An 11096-nucleotide genomic window follows, 5' to 3' on the forward strand; every position below is an offset into this window, starting at 1 on the left:
ATCTGACTTCCGTAATGGGAACCACAGCCTGGGGACACCTGGACAACTCTCAAAAGCTCTTATTAATCTTTCACTTCACATTTCGAATCCAGCTTCTGCAGACCACACCTCGGCCTCTTTCGCTTTGTTTATTTGACCAGCAGATGGCGCTCTGGCTCTAGGGCAGCTTTACGAGCAGCACCTCCGGCAGGAGAGGAAACCTCCTGCAGTCTTGCTCCAAAGACACACCCTGATAATCCCAGCCTCAGCAGAGCAGACAGGGAAACACTGCACGATTCCATAAAGACACAGGCATAGATTTTATCATAATACAAACTGCTCACGAGATGGAAACGAGCAGTGCCCCGGGCATCAGAGGCAGGACCTTGATATAGATTGTTTACATGACATGGTATTGATATGAATTATAGATGAGCTGCTGCATTTAAATGTATAGGGCTTTATTTGGTAGAGTGGGAGCTTGCAAAGGGTGTGTATGCTCCTCCCAAGGTTACACACTGAGAGCGGAGTGCTCCACCGAGCCCATGACTAACAACGAGAGCCTGCAGGTCACACACAGGCATCAATCTGCCAAGAAATTCAGCACACACAACACACACACACACACAGCAGTGCCCTACATGTTTACATGCTGAGATCAATCTATAATTCATCCGACTAAAATCCATATCTACCACCTCATCAAAATTCAGTTCCTAATAATAAAAGACATGCTGACTCGAGCACTAACTGTTAAGACAAACACACTCATGCAATCAACTGCACATATATATTATTAGCCGAGGGAATCAAGTTGCATGGCTCTGATTTTTATGGAAGCTCAGTCGACTCATGATTGCAACTCTGACATGTGAAAAAAAATCCACACACAAATTTGCAGAACGCAGACATTTGCACAGCAGTTAGGATGCAAAGAGTGTGTGGTCCTGATGCTGCCAATGACAACAAAATGTAGACAACTCTAATATGCACCATGTGGTGATTGGTTATATATAATGTTAACTGTGACTACAATTTTAATTAAATCTGATACAATATTGCACAATAAGTGATGATTGCAAGAAAGCATATGTTTGGAAATGTCTCATTACGACTGCTCATCTTAAAATGATTCAAAATGAGGAACTACAGAAGTCCAGCAACATCCCAGCAAATATTCAAATCATCCTTTTCTGTTGTAACCCTGGCGCCTGGTCTTTTGTGGACCCCCGTCTGCATCGTGTTCGCTGTATGGAGAGTTTGTTCTTTGTTTGTTTCCCATTTAATTTTCCAGTTTAGTTCCTCATGTGGAGTTTTTACTTTCGTCCTTTGTTCCCTCTGTTCTCGTCTAAATTGAGTTCACCTGTCTTTTGTTAGCCCTCTGCGTCGTGCGTATTGTCCTTAGTCTTTATCTGGTTCTCTAATAAAAAATTTACATAATCCACAAACAGGGATCCACCAGGCAAAAACAAGCAGGGAGACACAGGAACCGGAGTTGATCTCATTATGTCTTTGTACTGGGTGCACTTGTAAACATTTCGAGACAAGCAGGAGAATGTAAGCTCCCTCTGGATGTTCATTAACCATTTGTTGGAGTGCTGTGTCTCTGACTCATCCCTGATGAAAGCGTTCTTGCTCTCCTTGGACTGGTGTAAATGATTATCAGCAAAACTGCAGTGCAGCACGCCGCCCCGCCTCTGTGGTCAGACGGCTTGCCTCAGTTTGTAGCTGCAGTAATATATTTACAATCTTTTAATGCTGACCAAAAGTAATGGTAGTAAACTAATCAGCAAGTATTGGTATTCAGCATTTATGAGAAAATCAATAGCAGGAGAGTCACAAAGTACAAGAGCATCCTGAGAAAATATTGTGGGAATAATTGGCTACTTCAGTGCGCTGCTGTTTTCTCTGACCTCGGAAAGTTCCTGTGGGAATTGCTGTGGCTTCAGTATGAAGCACAGTCTTATTATGAATTGACTGAATCATGTTGTGACATGCCTGTGATTGATAGTGATTTGATGAGGAGATGAGGTTGACATCATTGTACGGAGGTCAGTAGACGAAACTAACAGACAGGAAGAAGCCGTCATCCCTAATTAGAGCTAGATCACGTTTTTATGGATCTGAAATGCTGCCTCCTTTCCATCCTCATACGCATATGCATTACTGCACTGGTGCCCAACTCCAGTGATGTCAGGCAAATCCAGGTGTGCTGTGGAATTTTGTGACAACCATACAGTATTATTGCAGTAATAATGATAACTGCGTTGCATAACTGCATGAGTGTTTACTATATCTGAAGTTGTATTTATTCCTCATAATAAAACTTCATCATATGTGCATTTGTTGACATCAGAGGCTGTGCCTGATGGTGACAAGGTTAGTCTGCCCGAGTGTCATCTTCATAAGAAGTTGGCTAGCACAGATCCAGACAAGCTAACCCAGAGGTACTTTGAGACCAAACATGTCTTCTGAGAAAAATGAGGCGTGCTTAAAATAAACACTGGATCAGAACCACAGGAAGCCAGAGCGCTGTGTGTTAAATGTCAAATGTTTTAAATGTGTTAAATGTTAAACATTTAACTGTTAAATGTTAAATGCGCTTAAATGTCTGATAAGGTGTCGGAGATGATTCTCTACACTGCTGTAAAAATGTGGGGATTTTTATGCTAGTTCCAGATGTTACAACTGGGCAGAGAAACAGAAGCTATAGACAAGCTGTCCGTAGCTCTTCATTCTGCTTTTGAGCCAATTTTTTTGAAAACAACTGCCTTCATGTAGATTTGGTGCTGGTGGGGTGATTCTCTGTAAGGTACTGCACTTGGGTATTCGTATGTTATTAATCTAGCTATATTGATCACACAGGTGTGACATCTCATTTTGATACCTACTGTCATGTTCAGCTGTGTAAACAGTAGATTGTGGATCCAAACTGCTGTTTTGTATAGAGAATCCAAACTTTCAGGCTCAACTAAGGAACAGATTCACAGAAACGGCACAGGCCACTAGGAGGAGAAACTCACAGCGAACATAAGACAAGAGCAGCGCGACAACAGCTGGGACGCACAGCTGGATCAGATCGACACAAAAGACGAGACAAGAACCGAAAGGAACACAAAAGAGAACTACTTAAATACTACATGAAAGTCACCTTTCAGTAACTAAAAGTAACTAAAACTAAGAACACAACACTGCAATAACATTTCATTTAGGCATGTCATGTTATTGACAATAAACCGGACTGGGTTAAAAGCACAGCTGCACTGCTCAGGAAGTGCCAGAGTCGTCTCTATTTTCTGAAGCGGCTGAGATTCTTTTACCATCTGTCGGACAAAGCTCAGGTTTTTTGACGAGTCTGTTGTGGCCAGTGCCATCCTCCATGCTGTTGCATGCTGGGGCAGCAGGCTGATGGTTCAGGATGCCAACAGACTCAACTCTGGAGCCGGACTCTCTGAAGTTGGTGTCGGAGAGGCAGATATTGTCTAAGATAAGGACAATACCTCCCAGTCATCACTAACGTGCTGGCCAGTCACAGGAGCACGCTCAGTGATGACTGAGATTACTCAAATGCACCATTGAATTACACAGAAACTCAATCTTGCCTTGATCTAAAGCACAGCTACTCACTGCAATAGTTCGTCACCTTCATCACCTTCACCTGGGTGTTTTGCTGCTTTTCTGTTATTTACATCACTACCACCTTCCCACGCTGTCAATCTCAATACTGACATCATTACTTTAGTCCAAACATCTCCTCGCCTGCTTTTTCTTTAAGCCACTCAGCCTCCACTTTGCACGGTTTAAATCTGTGCTCTCCATCATTCTCCTTTCAGACTAATCCCATCTCCACCTCAGACACCATCCAAGCCTCAGTCTTCATCTACACTACCTCATTCACATGGGATCTTGTTTTTTTCTAAGCTTATTACAACAACTCTCACAACCTCTCTGCACTCACTTCCACCATTTGGATGCAAATAAAGACTTGGGTCCACCTTTGCTATTTGCTCGCACAGCCGCAACATAACACGAGTAGAAAATAAACCATGAATAACCTATACAAAATATTAAAGATAAACAAACCTTGTAAACAAAAGGGAATAACAACAACTTAGTAAATAGAATATTAAATACTGACTAAGCAAGATACACAGAAACCCAATCCAGGGTTGGACTTTAAGGACTTTAGGATCGAAAATACAAACACTGGCCAATGAAAAGATCTAATAAATGACACCAAGAAAAATAAAACACTAAATTTGAACATAAATCGCTTCACAAACTCAGGGACTGTGACACCTTCGAACAAACCAGAGGACCTGGGAAAAGCAATGAGACCAAAAAAGCTTTTATTACATTAAAATCTGGAGAATTTATACAAATGCCAACTTCTTACTGCTCGGTAAAGCAGTTTATGTAGTTACCTTCAGGTACAATACAAAGATCTGAGGGTAACTTTATTGGCATATTATTCTCAGAATGTTTTAGTTCTTTATGATGACAGGAAGTCTTCCTGTTTCCTTTGAGCTCTGGACTGAAACAAATAGCTGGACGTGACCAAATGTACCAGGTGTGGGATGAAGCCTCTGTACAGACAGCAGTAATACAGAGTCCTCATGTGGAGCCAGTACCTTCATCTATCACTGGAGAGCTTTGATTATTTAATCCAACAGTATAATGATGTAACCAAACTTTGATGCCAATTAAGCAGTCTAGCAAACAAAGTCAATGTAATCTTTGGAGTCACGGAGGAGTGGAGTCTTTAATATTGTCTCAGTAAAACTGATTCATAAGGAGATCAGTGTTGTCTTACATTCAAATCAAAGAACAGGAAACAAAGAAGAGAGCATGAAATAAGCTTTGTAATGTACAGAAGGAACTAACGAATCCTGACTGACTACATTTGATTTCACCAGTGACATCACTGTTACCAAAACGTTTTTGACAGGCATGGAAATGCTGAGTCAGCATTTTTTACACACCAGCACAGAAATATCTGCCGGATTCAGGTTTCCTCCGGCAATTAAAAAAAACAGAGCTCCAGTTTAGTGACAGCATAAGTGAATATAAAGTCAATAAAAGGTGAGAATTACCTCCAGGCAGAGAAAATAAGAAATGAGTTAAAAATAAAAATCTGGGAAAATCCTGATGCTGTATTGCTCCAATTCACCGAGGTTAGTGAAAATGGGAGAGACTGAAGGAAAGCACGGGGAAAGAAAGCTTTAATATTGTATTCACACACACGATGCATTGCAGCTCAATCGAATCATTTATTAAAACTGCTGATCCAAATAAACGGATGCAAAACTTTCAAACTGCTTTAATGAGGATAACAGAGGTAAACACAAGCTAACTGTGCATGCTAATGTTTCACCCCCATGTTATTTATCAGCTCACTAACCCTGCCATGGGGAGGCCAAAAGCCCTGATCCTGGATAAATGGGCAAACCTGCATCAGGAAGGGGATCTGGTGTTAAGTCTGTGCCAAGTCAAACGTGGTTCACCAAAAATAAGATTTATGCATAGGTTCAGGCCGGTGTTAACACGGACCACCTCCAGTATTATTGGCCAACACGGTGCAGGTGGAATCTGCTACTGCTGGCTGAAGACAGGAAGAGGAGAAGGAGAAAGAAGCAAAGGCAGGAGTGTTTGGTGTATCTGGGATGGCAGCAAGAGTGGAAGAGAAGGAACGAGCGGGCGAGATGGTAGTGAGACCTCCTTATGATGGATGATTTGGAGATGGTGGCACGTGCAAAAAGACAGGTCAAGTTTAAGGTAGCAGAGCTGAAGACTGTCATTTGGAGTGAGCCGAATGGACAGGATTAGAAATGAGAACATCAGAGAGACGGCAGTTTGGAGACAGAGTTAGAAATGTGAGGCTGAGATGGTTTAGACATGTGCAGAGGAGAGATAGTAGGACAAAGGATGTTGAAGGTGGAGCTGGCAGGCAGGAGAAAAAGAGGACGGAGATGTGGTGTGGGGAAAGAAGGCAGTCAGAGGGTTGGTGTGAGAGAAGAGGATGCAAAGGAAAAGGGTGGTAGAAGAACGAGATAAAGAAAAAGAAGAATCCTGAATTTTCCTGCTACAGCTTAATGGAAGCTAGAGTCTATTTTAATGGTTTCATATGAGATCTTTATATTTGTACATGTATGTATTCTGTTTTCATACCACAATAACTGCTGAAACTTTCCCCTGCTGTTCGGTCTCCCGGTCATATTTGGGTTTCAGGAGGGATGCATACAACTTAGGAAACTCACATGTAAGGCTAATTGGCAGTCCCAACCATTGCACTGTCATCTGAGCAAAGCAAAAACACCTGGACTCAATTACCTGCTTCAGGTGGGAAAAGGCATTACCTGGAAAATGACATGAGAGAGAAGCAGCACAAGCTTTCTTAACAGCGATAGAAATGCCATACAGTCCCTTTATAGGATGACAGAGTGTCCCACCTCACTGTTTTAAGTTTCACTTGATCTAGAAAATGCAGATTTTTCTTTTATAAAAATCAGTTTATGTGGGAAAACGAGTATCCATGGTTTAGACAACCTGTGTCTAAGCTTCGATACACATATTAAAGAAAAGGTTGCCTAATTTAAGTTCACTTAACACTCTTTTGTTGGTATTTAATCTTGCACATCTGGATCAGATGTTGGAACAGAACATCATTTGTATGAGATATACTTAAAGTATCCACAAAATGACATTGCACTGGCTGATTGGCTTCAGCTGTTTGTGAAACACTTGACAGTGACAGGTGCATCCACAGCTGTGACAGATGACATCCTGACACTTCGAGCAGGTGTGCAGATATTATAACCTGCCATGGTTACTTCCCTCTTTACACTCATGCTGACAGTTTATTGGTGCGTCTGACCTGACTCTGTCTCACTGAGCTTGTCTTTTGTGCTGATTTGATTGAGGAGTAAATAATGTGCACACAGTCTGTCAGCTGGATGTCAAACAGGCAGAGGTTCAAAAGCAAGGAGAGCAGAGGTCTATTCATTAAACTCAGAATGATGAAGTGTGAGGTTTGCTGTCGGACGCTGCTGGATGTGTGCTTGTTTTGGGTGGGTACAGGTTGTGTTAACGAGGCTGTGCTGTTACTGGATGTTGATCTTCACTGCTGTGATTCTGCGAGTAGACTTGTTGGCACTGCACACTTTAAGATGATGATGTTGTCCCTGCTTCTGGCTGCTCGTTTTTGATGTCTGCTGGCAATTCTCTTTGCATTCATGAAAAACTTTATTTGTAGTGTGTGTGTGTGTGTGTGTGTGCATCCATGAGGTGGCTTTGCTTTATCACTACCACTATCACTGGTTGTCTAAAAACAGTGTATTTTACTCAAACTTGGTCTATTGTTCACATTGTAATTGAATCGATATCTGAGCTCCTGCGAGTCGCTAACTACAGGCCATCTGTTCATATTTGTTACACAAAAGCATGTGTGGTGTTGTTAAAGCTGATTTTAGCAGAATCCTCATCACTTCTTCCATTCTTTAAGCGCTCTCTCAGTGAGCAGAACTCATTCTACTAAATCTAAATGCCAGCTCACTTTCTTAAAGTGGTCTCTTCATTGAGGTGAGTGTCTCTAATGTGCAGGTCAAGAAGGCAAATCTGGGCTGTGAAAGTGTTGCAAAAGGACGCTGGAGCAGGGTCAATGACAGCTGATGAACCTGAGAGTCCGTCGAACACGAGAATAGAAGAACATCCTCCTTTTAATCCAAAGTGTGCTGAGATTGACACGTTATACCTGGAGACTCAAAACAAAGCCAGTGACAAGAACTAAGATGACCAATATGTGCAATCTTGTTCATGTTTACACTTTGTTTTTCTGTGTTACCTGCAGTGTAACTAAAAGAGAAACAGCAAAGCTTCATGAGAGTGAGCGCCACAAACCCCATCACTTTAGTTCATTTATGATGGAGCGTGGTGAGGCATTAAACTGTTCTGCCGTCTGATCAGCTCTTTTTGGAAATCTCCAGGTGAGCAGGTAAAGGTCAAGAGGGAGGATCTGTTATCAGTATACAGTGGGTGGATTAGAGAACGTGGGCTGAGTAACTTGCACATGTGGTGAGTGATATCAGCAGGTTAAGAACACAAAACCTGCTGATATTACTCGCACAATAGTTTTCTACCTGAATGTGTTTGTTCTTTACAAACAAAGGCCTAATTGTTTTACAAAATTTTAAATGAATAGTATTCATGGTGATATTATTACCATATGATCTTATCTTTCATTAAAAAGGAATTGTCATTGCTTTATATCATCACTTGGAGGTGTTTTTTTTTTTTTTTTTTTTTTTTTTTTTTGCACTACCACACAGATGCTGCAAAAATCTTTTGTCTCCTGCTGAGCTGACAGATCAAATTTTCCTCTCCCTGTTTGTTCTTTTTCTTGTTGCCTGTTACTCTTGTTCATATGAGCTTTGGTGTTTAAACTTTTATTTTAAGAGTCATTCCTGTAGAAAGCTGTGCTTCCTTTGTTTCAGTCAGACTTTCTCCTGCTGTCCTGCTTCAGCGGTGCAGGCTTCTCTCCTGCAACATCGTCCCCACCTGGAGGAAAACGTGTTTCCTTATACAGAGAAATGGGGGCGTGGCAGGATGCAGATTGCACAAGCCTGTTTGTGCCAAATGATACAGAGTTATTAACATATACACATTGGTTAGATCAACACAGCCTTGTGAGCTTCATGTTTCATAAATCCAACAGTAACTTAGATTTTTTTTTTTTTTTTTTTGGGAGCAAACTAACAAGGTTTCCACGCACATGCTAGTAAGCTGCTCCTCCATAAACGGCAGTAAATTAGCCTATTTTACTGTACACACCTGCTTCTAGACAAAATGAGACAAGAACAAAATCAGTATGTCGATATAAAATAAAGTAACACCTGTGTGCTTGGTTTGTTCTTAAAGGTAGATGCGTTTGTCTATGAAACGCATGCATCAGCTGATTGTCTGCACAGCTACATGCTGCTTCATTGCTGTGTAGCTAAGGAGACTCCCTAACTGATACAAATGTAGCAGGAGTCCAGATCACTTCGCACTCACACTGTGCCTTTAGCTTGGCATCATGTAAGCAACTAAAAGTTTGTGCATATTTGTGACACATTCACGATGTCGTTGTGCTGTCTTTGGTTATATTTAGTGTGGCTAATCAATGCCTTGACCTCACCTATCAGCTCTTCTTCATTTCTATTTGAAACCTGCTGCTGCTGGAGCTGCAGTGTGAATTATACTCGTATCCTCTCCCTCATCCTTCATCTTCTCCTTACTCGCAAACAGCCCTGATGTTTATTTCAGGTCGCCTCTCGGCACTTCTCATTCGCCTGCTGGCATTTCTCCTCTTCCTCCTCCGGCCCTCATTTCCATCTGTGTTGCTCTCTTCTTTGTTCTCGTCCTTCCTTATTTCCATTTTTAGCCTGCTGGAGCTCAGCTGCAAACTTTACGTGTTGGTGTGACAATACGGCGCTGTGAAATCTCTCTCTCTCACACACACACACTCACATTCACTCTTTTCTCGTTACAGTAGAAAACTTTCAGTCTGTGCTGTGTCAGTGCAGAGGGTGATGATGTGCCGTACGGCTTTGAAGATGCAAAGCCTTCATTGTCGCACTGATGCAGTCATTGCCCCCCTGTATTTCCAGCATCACCACCCAATTTCAGATCCATTTCCCTTTGCTCTGGACTTCCTGTAACACATTCTTCCTATTACAGCTGTGTTATTGTAATGATCTCTCTCTGCAGTTTCTCCAAACCCATTTTCTTCACTCTCACTACCTTTTCAATTTTCACACTTACTCACATTTTTGCCTTTTTCCGAGGTCTTCCTCAGATCCCATCATCTCAAGCTTTTGCCCTGTCCATCTCATTTTCATAATGCTTCACACCTGTCATGACTGCTCACTTTCTCTGCTGATCCTCAGAAATTTCGATTAATCCACCCAAACTGGAACTTGCTGTATCTGCCTTAACTGAACCGACTGGAGTCACGGCAACTTTTAAGTCCAAAGAAGACTGAAGCAATCAATAAACCACTCTCCTGTTGTAAATTGGCAGTACCAGTATTCATCACACACACACACTTCCACACTCATCCCTAAATATAACAGACACCATTGTCTTAAAGCTGTAAGGTTTCAATTCAATAAAAGCAGCAAACTAGGTGGACAAATCAATAAGCACACCCTTAAAAGCAGAGAGATAAGCAGAGCATACCTCCCTGAGCCTATTTATAAGCTGCTCTGGGTTAATGGGGAATTTGTGTCACCTTCATCACTGATTTCAGGATGTTTTAGCACTAAAGTGAAGACTTATCATAACGTGCATATATCTGAGTTAACAGCAGCTCAGCTAGAATATTTTTGCCTTTCATTTTATTGGAAGGAGTTAAAAGCAAGTATGCAAAAGGTTTTTATTATATTATTTTTGCCTGTTTATTTTCAGAATGACACCACGACAATCACCTAACAGAGACAGCTTAACCTGTTTTATCAAGTTTACCCACATATACAACTGACAGCTGAGTCTAAATGATTTTATCTGGATAAAAATGTCAGATTTTATTCTATAAAAGGATTTTTAGGGGTTTGTTTTTAGCTAGCATTTTGAAAGTTTTCTCTGTTTGCAAATTATTATAATGGGTCTACTGCATCTACAACAGTTTTCTGTATATTTCACCCGTCAGAAGGAATGGTGCTGGTCACAGTACTGATGAGGTGTTAGAATAGCTTTTGCCCCAGTGTTTTGAATTTTATTTTATTAAACTTTAGATTCTCACTTAGCTTTGGTCTGAGTTTTGCTCATGTTGTATCCCTGCCTGTCCCTCCGGTCGTTCCCTCATGTCTTCTGTCCTAGTCTCACCTTTGTGTCCTCTGTAAGAATCAGTCTTGTCTCCATGCTTCTTTATTTTTCTGTTCCCGTGTGGTCCAGTCTCTGTGTTCAGTCTGTCCGGTCTCAGTGTTCGTTTTCCTCTTCCCTGGTTTAAGTTGGTATGTCTTCGTCTGGGCCTATTGTCTGTGAGCTAGTCCTGTTTTATTTTCACAGTCCTGCGTCTTGTGTATATGCTCTGCTTTGCTTCCTTTCTCTCATCAGTTAGATTCCTTCAGCTGTGTTCCCCA

Source organism: Aulonocara stuartgranti, assembly GCF_965226115.1.
Source record: "Aulonocara stuartgranti genome assembly, chromosome: 14".
NCBI lineage: Eukaryota > Metazoa > Chordata > Actinopteri > Cichliformes > Cichlidae > Aulonocara > Aulonocara stuartgranti.